The following is a 20696-nucleotide window of genomic DNA, read 5'->3' on the forward strand; positions in this document are numbered from 1 at the left end:
GGAAAACACAGAGGACACTGTCAAGAAAGTATATTAGGATAACTGTATGAGAGATATTAGGACTATATCCTAATACAGGGGATACAGGTGATAACACTGGTCCAGAGACAAAATACATTAGTGGAAAACTAAAACATCCAGATACCTATTAAAACACGTGTCAGATAAATTCCTAAATTTACATAAAGACTATTTTATTTTTCTGAAATTTGAGAAATTAAAAAGTATTTCTCTAGGCTTGAATATAACCAAAACAACTGGTTGTTAAGGTAATATGACAGAAAATACAAGCGAGTATTCATGTGATATTAGAATCTCAAATGTTCAAGGAAGAGAGAACACTGGCCAAAGTCAGATATGTACTTTTAGATAAGTACTGTCCAATAAAACTTTCTGTGTTGATGGAAACATTCTACATCTGTGCCATCTGATACGGCTGCTATTAGCCACATGGAGCTATGGAGCTCTTTAAATGTGGCTAGTGTAACTGATGGCGATCTAGTGGTTAAGATCCGGTGCTCTCACCACCGTGGCCCAGGTTCGTTTCTCGGTCAGAGAACCACACCACCCATCTGTCAGCTGTCATACTGTGTCGGCTGCATGTTGCTGTGATACTGAAAGCTGTGCCACCAGTATTTCAAATACCAGCAGGGTCACCCATGGTAGACAGGTTTCGGCAGAGCTTCCAGACTAAGACAGACTAGAAGAAGGATGTAGCCACCCACTGCTGAAAAAACTGGCCAGAAAACCCCCTGAATAACAGCTGAGCAGTGTTTGATATAACGCCAGAAGGTGAGAGGGTGGTGCATAAAGACCAAGCAGGGTGCTGCTCTGCTGTACACAGGGTTGCCAGGAGTCGGAATGGACTTGATGGCACTAACGACAAAGTGTAACTGAAGACCTGAATTTTAATAAAAAAAATGTTAATTTTGAAATTATTTTAGACTCACATAGAAGTTGCAAAGGTAACATAGAGAGTTTCTGTGTGCCCTTCCCTCAGTTTCCTCCAACAATAACATCCTACGTCACCACAGTACAATGATCAAAACCAGGAAATTGACATGGGTTCTATTAACTGAACTACAGACCTTATTCAGATTTCACTAGTTTTACATGCACTCACTCTTTCTTTCCTCCCTTCCTTCTATAGTAACTACCACCACAATCAGAATACAGAACTGTCCCATTACCCCTAAAATACCCCACATGTGTCAATAGTTCCTTCCTTTCTATTGCTGAATAGTATTCCATTTTATGGATATACCACAGTCTGTTTACCCATTCACTCATTTAAGGATATTTATGTTGTTTCCAGTTTTTGGCCATTACAAATAAAGCTGCTGTGAATATAAGTGCACAGCTTTTTGCATGAACATACTTTTCATTTCTCTAGGGTAAATACCCACAAGCCTGATGGTCAGGTTGTACATTAAGTATATCTTTATAAGAAACTGCCAAACTGTTTACCAGAGTGGCTATACTATTTTACATTCCCACCAGCAATGTATGAGAGATATGGTTAATTCCACATCCTCTTCAGCATTTGGGACTGTCAGTATTTTCTATTTTAGCCATTCTAATAGGTATGTAGTGTTATCTCACTGTGGCTTTAACTTACATTTCCCTAATAGCTAATGATGTTGAACATCTTTTCCTGTGCTTATTGACCAGCCCCGTATCTTCTTCAGAGGAGTGTTGTTGAAATCTTTTGCCCATTCTAATTAATTTTAACTTAAAAAGCCATCTGTGGCTAGTGGCTACCATATTAAACAGTGTAGTTCCAGAGAAGAGGAATGCAGCTTTCAGAAATTCTGAGACTTTAAAAGAAAACATGAAGAGCTGGCCTCGTGGCACAGTGGTTAAGTTCACATGCTCCACTTCAGCAGCCTGGGGTTCACAGGTTCAGATCCTGGGCTCGGACCTATGCACTGCTCATCAAGCCATGCTGTGGCTGGATCCCACATATAAAATAGAGGAAGATGGGCAGAGATGTTAGCTCAGGGCCAATCTTCCTCAGGAAAAAAACAAAAAACAAAAAAAAGAAAATATGAAGAAAAAAGATATGGCAAAAATGAAGATTGGTAGGTTTTAAAAATGCAATTTGATGAACTTGCCATAAGTAATCTTACTGAGAAAGAAAAGTGGTAGGAGGAAGAGTTAAAGAACTAATTACAAATTTAGGTCTTCAAGTAAGTTTTGAAGGGACATGAATAACACAGAGAGGGAGCATAGAACAAAGCAAAACACCAAGGGGGGGGAACCAATTTCAATGAGAAGTTTACAATCTAAAATGATTTGAGTTTTTTTTTTTTTTTTTTTAATGCCAAAGAAATGAAGATTACTTCCCTGGCATTTGGTTCAGATCTGTGGGTGTCGATTCTGCCTTTTTATTCAGACTATGATTTAATTGATGCCCAACTGTTCAGCTGGAATCTTAGACATGGAATCTAATCCAACTACTCTCAATCAGAGATACAATCTAACTGAGAACCACGATGCTATCTTGTGTCTCTAAGTGACAGCCAGGCTGCATGGGTCTGAATCCCTGCCCTGCCACTTTCACCTGTGTGGCCTTACAAAAGCTGGTTAACTTTTGTCAGCCTGTTTCACCTGCAAAACAGAGATAATAACAGTACCCATCTCATGAGGATTTAGCATGTCAAATGCTTAGAACAATCCCTAAGATACAGGGAATGCTCAATAACTGTTAGCTGTTATTGGTTAATTAACTCACCAAACATTTTCGACTACGAGCCAGGCCCTGAGAGAATGATGCTGAATAATTCATTGTGACGGCCCTCAGTGCGCTTCCTGTTTAATGAGGACAACGAGAGGCAAGCACAGTGGGCAGAGGAGCACTAAGGTGGGGCTTCTGTTCTCCCCCATTTGCTCTCACAATTAATACATGTTCTTTTCAGAAAAGTTAGAAAATATTCTTAAGTAAAAAACATTTTAATTACCAATATCGCCATTCATAAACAATTGTTAATATTTTTATGGATATATATATCCTGACATATTCTTATGAAAATTTATAAATAGTTTTTAAAAAAATTGGACCACACTATTTATTTATTTTTTTTGGTGAGGACGATTAGCCCTGAGCTGCCGTCCACTGCCAATCCTCTTCTTTTTGCTGAGGAAGATTGGCCCCGAGCTAACATCGGTGCCCATCTTCCTCTACTTGATATGTGGGATGCCTTCCACAGCATGGCTTAATAAGCAGTGTGCAGGTCTGCACCCAGGATCCGAACCTGCGAACGGACCGCCAAAGCGGAACACTCGAACCCACCCGCTACGCCACCGTGCTGGCCCCAACACACTATATATTTTACAAGTTACTTTAAATTAGTACTATCTCATGATTATACTTCCATGTCAAAACATATCCAGATCCTTTTAATGGATACATAATATTCTATTATATGGATAAAATAATTTATTTAGCCATCTGCTATCGTTAGATATTTAGGTTATTTACCCTTTTGTTTTAAAATAAACAGTGATATACATACACTTTACATAGCTGTCCAGTTATTTTCTTAGGATATATTCCAAGCAGTAGAATGCTGAGTCAATAGGGGTATGTGTATGCATACACTTTTTAAAGGTTCTTAGATACACAGAGTCAACCTGTCCTTCAGAAAAATGACAAATTTATTCTCCCAACAGCAGGGTAGGAGTAGGCCCATTTCCCATGTTCTCCTTGAGTAGTACCACTCTTTAAATCTTTGCTAATTTGATGGATGAAAAAATGGAAGTGCAATGTTTTAATCCGTGCCTGAACAGCTTTTTATTTATCTAGTAGACATTTTGTGTTATTCATTTGTGAAGCCTTTCTTCATGTCCTTTGTCCATTCTGAAAGAGAGCATCTAAATCAGACTGAAGAGTCAGGAAAGGCTTCCCAAAATAAGGGACGTATGTACCTAGTTTGGAAGGATCAAAACTACTTCTACTGAGAATTAGTTAGACAAAAAGGAAGGGAAGAATACTCTAGGTAGAGGGAAACACATATGTGAAGGCACAGAGGCCTCAGATAGGACAATGAGTTCAGAACTACAAGTAGTTCCAGCTGATTTCCCTGGGAGGAGTGTACAAACAAGCAAGAGGGGAGGAAACCAGAGCAGTGGGAACTAGACCACAGACTGCCTTGTGTGCTAAACTAAGGAGTCTGAACTTCATTCTGAAAACTACGGGAATAACAAAGACTTTTAGGCTGGGGCATAACATTATGAGACTTATGTTTTAGAAAGATCATTCTAGCAGCTGAGTGGAGGCATGGAAATCAATTAGGAGGCACTTCCGTGCAAGAAGTGGTGAGAACCTAAACCAAGTAGGTGGCAGTAGTTAACAACTGCCACCAGTATTTAACACTGATTAAACAGTCAAGGAGGAAGAATTCACAAAACAGGAGGGGCAGAAAGTTAAGAGGGAGGAATCTCGGGTTTCAGGCTTGGGTATTTGGGGACTAGTATTGCTACTCCCAACACAGACTTTTTGTTTTTCTTTTATGGGAGGTGGCCGTAGAAAAGATAAAGAGTTTTATTCTGAACATGTTGTTTGAAGAGGTACCTGTGGAGTATCCATGTGGTGAAGACTGGATGAAATATGAATATAAACACCTGGAGGTCAGCAGAAAGATCTGGAATGGAGATGCAGCCCTGAGAGGTGACTCAGGGTGAGTGCATAAAGTGAGAAGAGCTCTGGGCTGAAGACAGAGCTGGGGACCGCTGACATTTCTGGGTTAAAGAGAGGAAAAGAATTTTTAGCCTAGGAAGGAAGAGCCAATAAGGTAACGCAGAAAGCAGGAGAAAGCAGTTTTACTGAGGCTGAAGGAGAGACTTTCAAAATGGAGGTCAGTAGTGTTGGATGCCGCTGAGAGGTCAAGGAAAAACAAAAATTACCCACTGGATTTGCCAATATGAAGATCACTGGTAACCTTAGCAAGTGTGATTTCAAAAAAATCCCCAAGACTATGAGATAGTCCCAAAGACTATGTATGTACAAGAGTGATATATAATTAAAAATATCTATCAACATAAGTGTAAAAGAACTCTTTCAATAAGAAATTTCTAAATGATAAGAAGCATTGTATCATAATTTGAGTTTTTTCTTTCTTAATGGCACATGCAGCTGATCTAGAAGTTAAGATTTGACGCTCTGGGGCCGGCCCCGTGGCTTAGCGGTTAAGTGCGTGCGCTCTGCTGCTGGCGGCCCGGGTTCGGATCCTGGGCGCGCACCGATGCACCGCTTCTCTGGCCATGCTGAGGCCGCGTCCCACATATAGCAACTAGAAGGATGTGCAGCTATGACATACAACTATCTACTGGGGCTTTGGGAGGAAAAAATAAATAAATAAAATCTTTAAAAAAAAAAAAAAAGATTTGGCGCTCTGACCACAGTGGCCTGGATTTGTTTCCTGGTCAGGGAATCACACCACCCATCTGTCGGCTGTCATACTTTGGTGGCTGTGTGTTGCTATGATGCTGAAAGCTATGCCACGGGTATTTCAAATACCAGCAGGGTCACCCATGGTAGACACGTTTCAGTGGAGCTTCCAGACTAGATAGACTAGGAAGAAGGACCTGGCCACCCACTGCTGAAAAAATTGACCATGAAAACCCTATGAATAGCAATGGAGCACTGTCTGATACAGCGCTGGGAGGTGAGAAGATGGCACAATAAGACTGGGCAGGCTTCAGCTCTGCTGTACACACGGGTGCTAGGAGTCGGAATCGATTAGATGGCACAAACAACAAAATGGCACATGAAATAATGAAGTGTTTTACAATCTTTGATTTGATGCAATATAGTACAATTTTTCAATCAGTCTAAACATCTGTTGTATCGGAGTAGGAGAGCAGAGCAGAATGTAATAGATTTCACATAGTTAATTATTCTGGACGATTATACTTATTCCACCTCAGGTCTTGCTGCACGCTGCTTGCCTATCCCCCAAGCCTTTTGTCTCTCCTAAGTTCTCTCATCCCTGCGAAGAGCTAGAAGTCTGTTTTCCAAATTTCTGCCTAAGTGGTTCATATGCAACTTCAGAGTTCATTCAACACTTATTATCACTTCCACCTTAAGCAGTTTACGATTACTCTAACAAGTGCTTTCCAGTGGCTCCTGGTATTCCTCCATAGTAAACTTTTATATAGCCACTGCTGATGAAGTGGATTTGTTGTGAAACAAAGGTACAGAAGCAGCAGACAAGAAAAGTCAGGAGGGAGAGAACTGGATTTTGAAAAATAAGAGCCTTACCAGGTGAAAAAGAGATTAAACTGGACCTTATAAGCAAAAAGGAATTCTACACAGGCCACAGAGCTATGAAAAGGCCTGTGTGTTTGGAAAATTATAAGGAGTCTGGCATTGCTGAAGTTGAAACGTGCAGTATAGATTTTACAGTTTTAAGGTCTCCTCCAAACAGTAAGAACAAAAATAGGAACGTAAACTCCATATTCAAAGAACCTAGGAGACATCTGTAACCCCAAATCACTATACATAAAGATAGAAAACAACAGGAGGAATGATAAATGACTTAGCAGAGTACAGGAGGAAGGGATACTAACGGCAGGCAAACCAATTCACTCTGCACAACCCAAAAAAGGCGCAGGTTTGGAGGTACCAGGTATCAGAGAAAATGGACTAGGGTAGAGGACTGAACATAGCGGGATTGTTTGAGAGTCTGCAAAGTAACAGTCAGACCTCCCCATCTCCACTCCACAAACTCAGAAAATCATCCCTCCTTCACCCTGCTCAAGCCAGGAAGTTTATTTGCTGGTAGAAAAAAACCAAACCAGAAAAGCACCAACCCCAGGGGCATCAGACACAGAGGGTGGTAAAGGACTGAAAATTGAGTAAAAGTCTACATTCTGAATAATTAAGCCCACCAGCCCCCTTTCCCCTGCCCAGGTCTAGGTCACCAGAAACCAGGCTTATTACCTCCAGCTCTCAGCCTCCACTGCAGATTAAAGAATCCTTTTCAGGAGATTAGAAATCCCATCTAACCACATGATTGCCTTAAAGTGAAGCCCACTAATTGACAAATGGTACCCACAAATGGAGAGCTTCCTCTCAGCTTATGAGAGCCTCACTTTTATTTTAAATCAACTTTACTGATGTATAATTTACACACAATAAAAATGTACATATCAAGTGTACAGTCCAATGATGTTTAACAAGAACCACGTAACCACTGCCTTAAAAAAGAACATTTACATCATCCTAAAACTATCCCTGTGCCCTTTACCAATCAACCCTTAACCCGCAATATCTAACAACTACTGATCTGGTTCCTATCCCTACAGATTAGTTTTGCCAGTTCTAGATCTTCATATGAATATAATCACATAATATGCATACTTTTCAGTCTGGCTTCTCTCACTTAGCACAACGGTTTTGAAATCCATCCACCTTACTGCATTTATCAGTTGTATATTTTCTTTTACTGCTTACTAGATATTCTATTACATGAATATACCAAAATTTGTCTTATCTATTCACCAGCTGATGAACATCTGGGTCGTTCCTAGTTTGGGCTATTATGAATTAAAGCTGCTATAAACATTCAAGTAAAAGTCTTTTTGAGGATTTGTGTTCTTTTGGGTAATTAACAATGGAATTACTGAGTCACGACAAGTGTACATTTAACTTTATAAAAACCTGTAAAACTGTTTTCCAAAGTGGTTCTACCATTTTACACTCTCATCAGTAACACTTGAGAGCTCTAGTGGCTCTATACCCTTTTAGATACTTGTCAGTTTCTTTCATTTTAGCCATTTTAGTGGATGTGAAGTGGTACCCCATTGTGACTTTAATTTGCACTTCCCTGATGACTAATGATGTTGAGCATTTTTTCATATGCTTATTAACAATTCACGTATCTTCTTTTGTGAAGTGTCTAGTCAAATCTTCCGGGTTATCTCTGATTATTGAGTTCTAAGCATTTATATATTTTAGATACAGATATTATCTCTTGGTCTGTGGCTTCCCTTTCCATTTTCTTAGCAGTAGCTTTTGAAGAGTAGGAGGTTTTAATCCTACTAATTTCTATTTATCCAATGAATCAATTTTTCTTTTATAGTTAATACATTTGTATCCTATCTTAAAATCTTAGCCTATCCCAAGGTCATGAAGATTTTTCTCTTAAGGCTTTTTTTTTGGTGGTTCTATAGTTTCAACTTTTAAGCATATTTAGGTCTATGATCTGTTTTGAATTAATTTTTACATATGGTATGAGGCTGAGTTTGAAGATCATTCAGCACCATTTGCTCAAAAGATTATCCTGTCCCCGTTGATTTACATTGGAGCCTTTGCTGAAAAACAAATGACCATATATATGAGCTTATTTCTGGATTCTCTATTTTTTTGTCTTTATATACCCCAATACCATTCTGGCTTAATTACTATAGCTTTATAGTAACCCTTAAAATAGTAATGTAAATCTTCCAATTTTTTTCTTTTTTAGAATTGTTTTGGCTATTCTAGGTCCTTTGCACTTCCATATCAATATTGGAATCAGCTTGCCAATTTTCACAAAGAAAACCGGCTGGGATTGATCGCAATTTCATTGAATCTAAATCTCCATTTGGTGACAACAGAGATCTTAACAATATCAAGTCTCTAATCCATGAATATAGTATATCTCTCCATTTATTTAGATGCTCTTTAATTTCTCTCAGCAATGTTTGTAGGCCTTTCATTAAATTTATTCCCAAGTATTTCATGTTTTTTGATGTTAATGCAAATGGCATTTTTATTTTCATTTTTCATGTATTTTTTGCTAGTATATAAAAATACAGTTGATTTATGTATATTGATCTTGCCACTTTGATAAATTCACTTTTTTTCCTTTTAATAATTTGGTTTCTTTTTTGTGTGTGAGGAAGATTAGCCCTGAGCTAACATCTGATGCGAATCCTCCTCTTTTTGCTGAGGAAGATTGGCCCTGGGCTAACATCTGTGCTCATCTTCCTCTTCTTTATATGGGATGTCACCACAGCATGGCTTGACAAGCAGTGCATCGGTGCGCACCTGGGATCCGAACCTGCGAACCTTGGGCCGCTGAAGCAGAGTGCGCGCACTTAACCGCTATGCCACCAGGCCAGCCCCTAAATTCACTTATTAATTATAGTATTTTTTTGGTAAATTCCTTGGGATTTTCTATATAGGCAATCACGTTGTCTGAAAATAGAGATAGTTTTACTTTTCCTTTCCAATATTTACTGCCTATTGCACTGGCTAGGATTTCCAGAACAATGCTGAATAGAAGTGGTGAGTTCTGAAATCCTTGCCTTGTACCTGATCTTAGGGAAAAGTATTCAGTCTTTCACCATTAATTATGATGATAGCTGCAGGTTATTTGCTAGATATTCTTTATTACATTGAGAAAGTTCTCTTCTATTTCTAGATTTTTGAGAGGTTTAAAAAAATCTCATATGGTTAATTTTGTCAAATACTTATTCTGCATCTATTAAGATGATCATATAATTTTTACTCTTTATTTGTGTTAATGTGGTGGAACAGGGGTGAGAAAACAAATTCTTATTAAGAAGCAAGACATAAAGTTTAAATTAATAAATGATGAATTTTCAACATATATGCATTTATAAATATGGAAGTAAATAATGAAAGAAACAGCCAAGAAAAAGTTGACAGTGGTTGTCTCTGAGGAGCAGGTCTAGTTGGGAGTGGAAACTGGTATTTTTAAAAAGCCTTTTAAGCACTGACACTTTAAGTATGATAATTAATATATAATATTTGATAATAAATTTTAAAAATTAAAAATAGGTTCTAGGGAGATGTGAAGATGAGGCTGAGGCTGATTATTGTGTGCTAAGGCTAGGGAGCAAGGGTTTGGGGAGATAATGCAGCTTCAGGTGTGGATTGTTTTGGTTGGGCATCCAGAAGAAGGTATTTCCCATGCAGATGGATATACGCAGCAGTGACGAGATAGGAGCTGAAAATAAAGATTTGGGAGTAAGCACCAGATAAAGCGTTTGTTGTTGTTGTTGTTGTTTGTTTTCTTGAGGGAGACTGGCCATGAGCTAACATCCATTGCCAATCTTCCTCTTTTTGCTGAGGAAGATTGGCTCTGAGCTAACATTTGTGCCCATCTTCCTCTATTTTATACATGGGACACCGCCACAGCATGGTTTGATGAGCAGGGCATAGGTCCACACCCGGGATCCGAACCTGTGAACCCTGGGCCGCCAAAGCAGAGCGTATGATCCCAACCACTACACCACTGGGCCAGCCCCCAGATAAAGGTTTTAAAGCCACAAGAGTGGACAAGACTGAACATGCATAGAGTGAGAAAAGCGTCAAGGACCAAACTCTGGGGAAGGCTGGCATGCATGCACGGGGTGAGGAGAACGATGCAAGGAAGAAGACAGAGAATAAATTTTCAAAGGGCAGGAAGAGAACCAGCCAAATATGACATGGAAGTTAAGGGAGGAAAGTGTTTCATTCTTCCAACATGCTGAATTCCAAAGATTTTATATACCAACAAACATTAGAGCTATACTTTTTTTTATAGGTGGTTCTTCCTAATTTCATGGAGAAATCTAGGAAGTTAGTAAAACCTAACAACATAAATGTAATGATGGAAAATAGAGAATGGTATTACACATATTTGTTATGTTGCTATTTATGTATTCTATTTCAGGAAACATCTGGAGCAGAGAGTATGAGGCAAAGAACTTCCACTGCTTATCTCAACTGCTGGAAGGGTTCAAGAAGAAAATGATCAACATAAATTGTAGAAGGAAAAGAAGATTGGTTGAATATCCATGTCACTTAGATGGGACATTTGAAAACTAAGAAGAGAAAAAATTGTAGAAAAGTGCCTAAAAACTTTTTATTTAACAGATTACACAAGGTGTGATGATTCAGAAGTAATGAGTCATTTAGAAACAATAAAACTATCAGTTTGCCTGGAAAACACAGACACTCTTTGGTGGATGACTCAGTATGGAAACTGATCCCAAGAGAACAATTTAGAGGAATACAAAAACATATACCATAGAACTATTTGTAGGATACAAAAAAGAGACCTGGAATATTTTATTTGTTGTGTTCACTTCAAAAATCATCGAGAAAATAAATTAAGAAATCTCTTAGAAGGGAAGATTTTTCTTTTTTTTTTTTAAATTTTTTTCTTTTTTTTTTTTTTAATTTTATTTATTTATTTTTCCCCCAAAGCCCCAGTAGATAGTTGTATGTCATAGCTGCACATCCTTCTAGTTGCTGTATGTGGGACGCGGCCTCAGCATGGCCGGAGAAGAGGTGCGTCAGTGCGCGCCCGGGATCCGAACCTGGGCCGCCAGCAGTGGAGCGCGCGCACTTAACTGCTGAGCCACGGGGCCGACCCAGAGGGAAGATTTTTCTAATGCTCAAAGAAATTGTACACATTAACATGAAAGAACAATTAATGCTTTAGGTTTAGGGCTAATGTCTTAATGAGACTAAAAGTGAAATAAGAACATCTCAGCAGCAGGCCTAATTTCAGCATATGGGAATTAGGAAGTGCTTAAAAACTTACTTTTATTTTTACTCCAGTGGAGAAACAGGATATGTGGCTGAGGGGAAAAGCACCAGGTGGGCAGTCAGGAGCTCCTCGATCCAGCTTCTGCTTCTGCACTGACCAGCTGAGTAAGTTGGTCAAGTCACTTCCCTCATTGGGATTTCTCCCTCTCTTCTGGAAAAATAGGACAAAAGATGGCTCTGGGGTCTAGGGAACATGAGAAAAGCAAACATTTTTTTCTTGGTTTGAATTAGGAAAAAGATATTTTACTAGAGAATTATTTTGTATTATTTGATGTGGGAAGCACAATGAACTGCCTATTAATTTTAATGCATATATTTGCAAAACTACTGATTTTTCTGAGTACTGGCTCTGAAAGGAAAATCTGGAGGTTAAACTTTTACCATTTTATAATTTTTAAAAAATTTCTCTATTATATATTCCAAAACATCGACAATAGTTGTCTCTGTCTGCTGGTAGTATTTTAAGTTACTTCAATTCACATATTTTCCTTTTCTAAGCCTTTTTCTTATTTTGGAGGAGATCATATGAAAATCAATCATATCCTATAGATAAAATCATTTGGACAGTTTAGAAGAACATACACACAACACAGTTATTAAACATTTGAGTGCCACTATACACCATATACTCTTCAAGATGAGGGAACTACACATTCTATGATTTTGCCTCAAACAGCTTACAGCGTCAGTGGGCAGAGAGGATACCTAGCCTTTAATCAAGGAAGGCATCCCAGAGAGGAGGACTGCCGAGCCCAGTCCTGGAGTAAAGCAGTTGGCCGCAGAAAGGGAAAATGCCTTTGTGGACAAAGGGAGCAAGGCAGGAGGGGGCATGTGATGTGTGAAGAGCTACCACGAGTTTCATATTATTCCAGTGTCAAGTTTGAAGACAGGCTTCTAGGCGCTACAGCCAACAAGGTGGGGCAAAGGCAACATAGCATCAGAGAGCCCCTGAGAGGTTTCAACGGGGGGAGGAGGGGACCAGGTCAGATTTACACTGTAGACGTACCACTCCGTAGCACTGCAGAGGACAGACTTGGGGAAGCAAGACCAAAGCTGGGTAGACCAGGTAGAAGGGCTCTGCAGAGTCCAGGGGAGAATCAGTGAGGCGATGAATCAAGGCAGCTGACAGGCCTAACCGACTAACCCAGGATCACAAATCTATGAGCAAGATCTGAACCTAAGTTTTTTATCTTTAAATCCTGTGCTTTTCTACATCCCTGTGCAAGCACATATTCTGGTCAAAGTTGACAACAGATCTTAAATTCATTTTCATTAAGTAAATTATGGATCTTCAAAAAAAAAGACGGTATTCATTAATGTATATCAAGTACCCAAAATGTTCAGGGCATTATAGAAAACAAGCAAAACGCCTGTCTTGTAGGACCTTAAGGGATAAAAGAAATGAGACAAAAAAGAATACATCAATTCATTCAACAAGTATTTACTGAAGTCCTCCTGGGCCCTGATCACATTCTAGTGACAGTTCCTTTTAGAACATAATTTTTATATCCTCCTTTTCCTCCCTGACAAGTTCATTTTGGTACAAGTGAACGGAGAGGCTCTTCAGAGCCAAATGGGAAATTCTAGAAGATGACCAGGAACCTGGAGTAAAATAAACAGAAGAATGGGCCAGGGGAAAACGTGCTTGAAGGGGACGATAAGAGAACAGGGAAAAATCCCAAAGGATGGCATGGATGGCAGTAAGCTGAGGAGGAGCCTAGAATTGCCTTCAACTTAGTTTGGATTGGACAGATCAGGGTTGTTGCTTATTTTTTTTGACAACAGTTTTAATCTTTGCAAAAGTTATGACTATAGAAATAACACATGCCTGCTGAAAAAAAAAAAAGAGAAATACAAAGAGGAAAACAAAGACCGCACCTAGAGATAGTATCAATGTGAACATTTTTGTAAATGTTCTTTTGGCTTTAAACATACACATACACACAAAAAGACACAGGGATTTTTGTGAATATTTATTTTTTTTAACAAGAGCGAGAGTTTATTACTTGCTTTTTCCATTAATATAGGAAAACATCTTTCCTTGAAAATAAAAATCTACATCATACATCTTATATACATTGTGTGGATATACCAAATTTACTTATTCAATTCTCTACTAAGGCACATTAGGCTGTATGATAAGTAAGGTGTAGAAAAGAAGCAAACAGAAAGCAGATGATAAAACTGACTTTAGTTGTGGCAGCATTTTGAATACTCTAAAGGTGGAAAGAGGTAAGACATATGGAAGCTCATGAAATTTTAGTGTTCCAGACATAAGATGAATAATGTCTGAATCTGGAATTCTTTGTGGATGAAGAATTTCCAAAAGGGAAACAAACAAACAAAAAAGACGGCAACCCAACACACGCTAAAAATGAAGTAATTTCAAATCTTCACATCTGCAGAACAGATAGAATGTCAAAGAAAGCCTACTCAGACAACTAAAAGCAGTGAGTGGACTGCCAGGGAAAAACCAAGTGCCATTCTAGTGATCATCCGCAACTACAGCTTTCCAAGAAAGTGACAGAGCTCCCCAAATTGTGCTCTAACAGAAAGTGCACTGAGCCTTTCTTGTGACATGCTAGGTGGCCTTAAGACTTCATTCAAGTATCCTCTCTGGGCCTTGGGTGGGCTCTGTGAGTTACAAACTGCTTGTCTGAGTTCCCTCGGAAGCTGCCAATACTAGGCATTTCCCACTGCAACTGGAATAGCTCTGCTTTTATCTGTTTTATATATTGGATCTTCAAAAAATATTTTATTTGAAAAAATACAGTTCCACAGCTAAAAAAATTCTTAAAATTACAGGATTAAAGAAAATAATATTTACCCTCAGATTATCTGTTAATCACAAAGGTAAAAATGTAATTTCTAACAGAGGGATCTGAAAGTCACCACCTTAACACCACAGTTAAACTTAGCATCACTAATGGTGGGACAATCAGATAATATGTACTTCTTGATATGATGCAATGTGAAGACTGAAGTATCATTTACCAAGTTTTCTTGCCAAAAATATTTAATCAATCTTTTAGATCTAATGTCCAATTACAGGAAATACAGGCAATAGAGAAATAAGTTAAAAAATACCATGAGGAAACAGAAATTCATCATATGTATCCTGTAAGACCACTGGCCTGGTCTCTTCAGTAAGTCAGTATCATGAGGGAAAAAGTACGTTTAGGTGGGTTGAGGGGGAAGGAAGTGGAAGGAACAACAATTATCAAGGCTCTGAGATGTGAGCATGTCTTGAACGTTTTATCAAGAGTGAGAACACCAGTGTGACTAGACTTTGACTTTTACTGAGTGAGATGAGAAGCTACTGAAGAATTTTGAGCAGAAAAATGACACGATCTGACTTTTTCTTTTGGTGAGGAAGATCAGCCCTGAGCTAACATCCAATGCCAATCTTCCTCTTTTTTCTGAGGAAGATTGGCCCTAGGCTAACATCCGTGCCCGTCTTCCTCTACTTTATATGGGACACCGCCACAGCATGGCTTGACAAATGGTGCGTCGGTGGTGCCTGGGATCCGAACTTGCGAACCCCGCGCCACTGCAGCGGAGCATGCGCACTTAACTGCTATGCCACCAGACTGGCCCCTGATCTGACTTACTTTTTAACAAGATCATTCTGGTTGCTCTGATGAGAACAGACTACAGGGTACAACAGTGGAAACAGGGAGACCAAAAAGGGGGCCAAATTTGCTTGGAATAATCCAGGCAAAAGATGATGCTGGCTTGGACCAGGTGGTAGCAGGGGAAGGGTGAAAAGTAGTCAGCTTCTGGGTATATTTTGAAATAAGAGTCAATGGGACAGATGTGTGGGTTTTGTAGAAAAGAGTGAGGTTGAGGATGAATCTAAGAGTTGACTTTTTAAAACTGCTGTTTTGTTTTTTTGTTTGAACAACTGGAAGAAGAGAACTGACAATCATTAAGACTGGGAAGACTGCAGGAAGAACAGATTTGTTGGTGGTAGAGGGAGTGGTGGTGACGAGGAAGGTCAGTAGTTGAGTTTTGGATGTTACTTTAGAGATGCCTATTAGATGTTCAAGAAAAGATGTGCAGAAAGCTATCGGAGAATTGAGTCTGGACTTCAGGGGAGAGATTGGGCTGATACAAATTTGAGAGTCATATTTAGAGCCTTGAGACCAAATGAGATCACCAAGGGAGTGACTACAGAAAGAAAAGAGAAGGAAATATATAGAAATATTTATTCTGTAATAAATCTTATTCTATAAGATTCTATAGAAATCTATTTCTATATAGGAATACAGAAAGAAATGTCCAAAGGCTGAGCCATGGGGCACTCAAACATGGAGAGCAGCGCTGTCCAATGGAACTTTCTGTAATGATGAAATATTTATATATCTGTGCCATTCAATAGGTATCCACTATTCACATGTGGTTACTGAGTACATGAAATATGGCTAATGCAACTGAATAAGTGAAAATTTAATTTAAATAGCTGCATGAGCTAGTGGCTACAGTATTGGACAGTACAGACCTAGAGTTTAGGGAAGTGAAGAGGAATCAGCAGAGAAGACTGAAAAGAAGTGGCCAGAGAGGGAGGAATCGTGAGACAATTCTCCATGGGTCTCTCATGTTTCTGCATGTATTGCAATCGAGGCACTGACTGTCTTGACAGCGATATGATATTTGCTTTGATATGACAGTTCTAGACTATCTTTTCAAGAATGTTTGTATAGCAAATAGCCTTGGAAGACTTGGTAGTGTCTCCCTCCAGAGCAAAGAGTCACTGTCCAGTATAATAATGTTCTCCTCTAGAACAAAGAGAAGGCATGCTTATTGCCCATTATAGAAGATTTAGGTTGTCTAAGATCAGGTTTCCTCTCTAATAACAACCCACCATGTGTGCAGGTGTAATCTGGCCCTCTTCACATTGCCTCAGAGGTAACTGGGGCATAGGGAACAGGTACAAAAATATGACTATTCTGGCTACTGCTCCTGCTGTAGGTAATAAACTGCCTTTTGTCTCTGATCCAGAAGTCTCATGTTTTCTATTACCATTCATGAAACTGGCAGGCTAACTTTTTAGCTTACAAATAGGGTAAAATATTAGATCCTTCAATTCTTGACAAGTATCTTAGAATAAAGTGAAGAAAGTGTTTCAATGAAGAGAGAGTGATTAACTCTGCTCCTGAATGTTAAGTCAGACAAGTACTGAGAAATGACAGATGTGGATATCACTTGGTAACTAATAAGAGAGGTTCTGATGAAATTGTAGAAGCAGAAATCTGACTGGCTTGAGTACAAAAAGGAATAGGAAGAGAAAAACTAGTAAAAGAATACAGACAACTATTTCAAGAAATTTTGCTGTGAAGTTAATTGAAATAAGGCAAAAGTTAGAGGGGAAAGTGGAGTTAAAAAGCATTATTTTTAAGATAGGAGAAATGAAAGAATATTTTCATATATAAGAAAATGATTCAGAAGAGGGGAAAACTGATACAAGGGAAAGAATTACAAAGCACTCAGGTTAGTTCTTTCACAGTAAGAGGAGAGAAAGAGTATATGGATACCACTGCAAGTAGTGGGTAGCGGTGGTGATGAAAGCTTGTGAAAGCTCCCCTTTTTCTATTTCTCTTCTGAAATAGGAAGCAAGATCATCAGTTGGAAGTCAACAGTAGGGAAGAGATGGTGAACATATAAGGAGATTGAAGACAAGCAATAGTCATCTAGAAGGAGATGAAACAGAGAAAATGACTGAGGAAATCAAGCATGATTGCCAGGCAACATTACGGGTCCACTTGAAGTTATGATCATTAATTTAACGCAAGCTCAGCAGCATGGTTTTACAGGCATGGAACAGGCAAAGAACTGGATTTAATCAGCACTGTGGTTTAGCCAGGTGAGGTTGCTGAAGTGAGAGAGAGGCAAAGGAATTGAGGATGTATGCAAGGGAGAGATGATAATGACTGATGATGGAATCTAAACCTTTCTCCTATCTCCTGAAATCCCAACCCTTCCACTGAGCCCTATGGGACTCATGGGTAGATGTCAGCAAAATCCCAATATCCTCTTCTCTGAAGCTTTCTTCAACTTCCTTTACTTTCTTATTTAAACTGAAACTAGGCTCTCCCCTGAGGACGCTGCTTTCCCTGTTGCCCTCTTAGATGATGACTCTTTTTCTCTTCCACACCTTTCAAACATGAGGCCTGGCAGATGCCCTTCTTGTTCTGCATTGCTGCTTCCAGTCCATTCTCCTGGCATCTCCCAAAATCCCCTGCATTGATCACATATCATTAGACTCTACCACGCACCACCCTTCCTTATTGCAGTATTTAAGTCTCCCCAAGGTCACTCCCTTTCATTCCTTGATTTTAGCTTTGGCTCACTGTCACTCCAACACTATTTCTGTTATAATTCCTATTGATTGCAACATCCAAATAGATAATCCATCTGATATCTTGGTCTCTTCGTTTCTTGACCTTTTCTCCACAATGATGATTATGTTGATCTTGTTTTCTACCCTGTCTCAGCCACTTTCTCCCATGATCATACCATAATCCTTTAGAACATTTAAAAGTATATTTTAATAACCACACATCTGAAGGAGTATCATTTATCAAAAATTGACTGGTGAGTTCAGAGTAAGACCACCCTCTGTAGGCTTCCACTGGCAGAGTCGAGGGAATGGTCATATATCACGCATAAGACCACCCTCTGCAGGAATTCATGCTACCATCATCAACAGATAATGAGAGAGAGCAAAGAGAACTAGGCATGCCTCCTTTTTGAGGTCTCTTCTCTTGGGCTTATATTGCTTACATGGTGGGGAGAGGTGTGTGTGAAGGGTTGGGGTAGAGGCAGAGGCATGCTGCTATGTTGACTGACCTTTCTTACACTGGGCTCTCAAAGGAAAGATTAACATTATTATACTATCATTTTTAAAGTACTTACATGCTAGGTATTGTGCTGAGCAATTAAATACATTACCTAATTTAATTTTTATGCCAACACTGAGGTTAGTGTTATCTCCACTTCACAGATGAGGAAACTGAGGCTAAAAAAAACTGGCCCATAGTACATACTTAGAAAGTGGAAAAACTGATTTCAGCCCAGGTTTCTCTAACATCAAAGCCTCTCTGTCATATACTATGTCCATATTAAGGCTAAAGGAGCTGGGGCAGTGAGTACCTGAGTTCCTGCCATAATTCCAGATTTCTCAACTTCTAGGGAAGGAATTGTCTCAAAATCTTAGTAGGCATAAGAAGAAGGAAGGGAGGGAGGGAGGGAGGGAGGAAGGAAGGAGGATAAGAAATCGATAGAACATTGGAGTCATTGTAGTTGCTTGGACAGAAAGAACAAAAAGGTTTCTTTCTTTAACCCCAATTTTGTGTTTCAGAAGGCTTGAAAGCCTAATAAATTTATTAGTGAATGATGAAATTGTGACACATAAAATAGCCATAAAAAAGAAAATCATAACAGATTAAGTTAATGGAGTAAAATTTAAAGTTAGACTCTTAAAAACCAAAGAATAATGTGAATGCTACCTATCCGAACTTCGGACTATGAGTGTGTTACCAAACTTTATAAGCATAATTAAGACAATGAGCTTGTTCAACAATAAAACTGACTGGGACATAATTAAAAGCATACTCACAAATGGTATCATATCCAGAAACAGAACTATATACAAGACATACCATAAAGCCAAGCATAAAACTTAATTTTTCTTTTTTCTTCTTTAGAACAAGTGACCTGTGAGATTAAATCAACAGGAGGGAAATGGAAAGTGCAGAAGACTCTAACTGTGGAAGAGCTGCAAACATCAAGCCAAGAAAAAAAATTAACAGAAGAGTGAAATATGAGATTTGATTTGGAGAAAACATATAAATATAAAGATTGAGTGCAAAAGACTCTCCGAACAGAAGAAACTTAGAAATAATTTCCATTTATTCACAAAGTATTTATTAGGCATTTACAGCTCTGCTATAGTTTTTCAGGAAGGGGATGATGGGATTCAGGTGGCAGCGTGATGGATCAGGGAAGCAGAAGTAGAGATAAGCCAGGAAGCTACTGCGATTTACTCATCCTCATGTCCCCAACATGTAGCCAGCGCACAGCATAAATAGTATTTTCTTAGTGTATGAATTGTCAGATGCTGCGGAGCACCCCAAAATTCAACTGGTGTAGGGGAACAGGGCAAAAGCCTAATGGAAATATCTCTGGGTAAGAAGGATATGCAGATTATTTTGGGCTGACAATCTTCACAGTTTTCACATGTGTCCCTCAACAGAAGCCACTGCTTCCCCGTTTTTTAGTTTTCATCCTGGATAGAGCTTTGGGATCTTATTTCTGGGCCCTGATGCCCTCTATTTAATCAAGCTTGACATGTCTTAGGTGAGGTCTTATCACAAATAAGATCACGTATTTTATACTCCTCTCTTTTTTTTCAGAGCCAGGCCACCAACTAATCCCTTTTCAAACAAGTCTCTCTTATGTACTGAACAAGAGATGTCTCTACTTCTTAGAGACCTGCCTTGTCCACAGGCTAGATGGGACAACTCTGTATGTCACATGCTTTCCAATCCCTGGTCAAATTTAGTTGGGACACTGACTCAAGGTAGGCCAATCATATTTTCTCTCCAGGGTACTTGGAACTGAAGCACTGAAACACTGTCAATTAGCTGAGAGCTCTGGATCTTAAAGGTCCTATAGATTTGATGGCTAAGGCCACTGTTTTGGGGCATCCAGGATGAGTAATATGGCAGGAGAAGCTGGTGTTAAGAAAACAGAGCACACATGATAACAGAGAGAGAGAGAAACAGCAGCATGTTCAGTTTCCACGACGGCTGGCTGTACTTAATAAAACTGGAGTGAACTGATATATTCCCTGTGTATTTTTACTATAAACAACCTTTTTACTTGTATATCTTTAAGTGGATATTTATCCTTAAAGCCAATGAATTTCTATGACACGCAAACATATAGCTTCATTGATTCTACTCATACATCTTTAGTCTCACTTTTTCTTTCAGATCTTGCTTTCATAATACGCTACCTCCTTCCCTCATTTGGTTTCTCTCTTCATTTAATAATCTTTAGCCAAAAAACCTTCATCATATATGTAATGGATACTTACTGTGCTTTTTTTAGCTGCCCAGAATCTTTTGGACATCCTAATTTTTGA

General features: G+C 39.0%; 1 long non-coding RNA gene across 1 annotated transcript in view; it reads right to left on the reverse strand.

Annotated features, from left to right (window-relative positions):
- Positions 1 to 20696, reverse strand: part of LOC131412730 (uncharacterized) — a 42630-nt gene that overhangs the window by 2685 nt on the left and 19249 nt on the right. Inside the window, exon 2 of the long non-coding RNA XR_009221837.1 lies at positions 11544 to 11732. This is a non-coding gene — a long non-coding RNA (uncharacterized LOC131412730). The remainder of the gene's footprint in view (positions 1 to 11543; positions 11733 to 20696) is intronic.

The sequence above is a fragment of the Diceros bicornis genome, chromosome 2, assembly GCF_020826845.1.
Source record: "Diceros bicornis minor isolate mBicDic1 chromosome 2, mDicBic1.mat.cur, whole genome shotgun sequence".
Classification (NCBI taxonomy): Eukaryota; Metazoa; Chordata; class Mammalia; order Perissodactyla; family Rhinocerotidae; genus Diceros; species Diceros bicornis.